The sequence below is a fragment of the Lonchura striata genome, unplaced genomic scaffold, assembly GCF_046129695.1.
Source record: "Lonchura striata isolate bLonStr1 unplaced genomic scaffold, bLonStr1.mat Scaffold_162, whole genome shotgun sequence".
NCBI classification, from domain to species: domain Eukaryota; kingdom Metazoa; phylum Chordata; class Aves; order Passeriformes; family Estrildidae; genus Lonchura; species Lonchura striata.
In genome coordinates this window covers 67,012-67,500 of record NW_027461106.1, presented here as the reverse complement: position 1 = coordinate 67,500, position 489 = coordinate 67,012, and positions in this window count along the sequence as shown.

Genomic DNA, 489 nt, shown 5'->3' with positions numbered 1-489 from the left:
CCGGGGTAGACCTGGTGCACGGAAGCCTCGGGGTAGACCTGGTCTTCCGGGAGCCGGGGTAGACCTGGTGTTCCGAGCGCCGGGGTAGACTTGGTGCACGGAAGCCTCGGGGTAGACCTGGTCTTCCGGGCGCCGGGGTAGACCTGGAATTCCGGGCGCCGGGGTAGGCCTGTTCCCCTGGAGCCGGGGTAGACCTGGTGTTCCGGGAGCCGGGGTAGACCTGGTGTTCCGAGCGCCGGGGTAGACTTGGTGCACGGAAGCCTCGGGGTAGACCTGGTCTTCCGGGCGCCGGGGTAGACCTGGAATTCCGGGCGCCGGGGTAGGCCTGTTCCCCTGGAGCCGGGGTAGACCTGGTGTTCCGGGCGCCGGGGTAGACCTGGTGCACGGAAGCCTCGGGGTAGACCTGGTGTTCCGGGCGCCGGGGTAGACCTGGTGCACGGAAGCCTCGGGGTAGACCTGGTCTTCCGGGCGCCGGGGTAGACCTGGTCT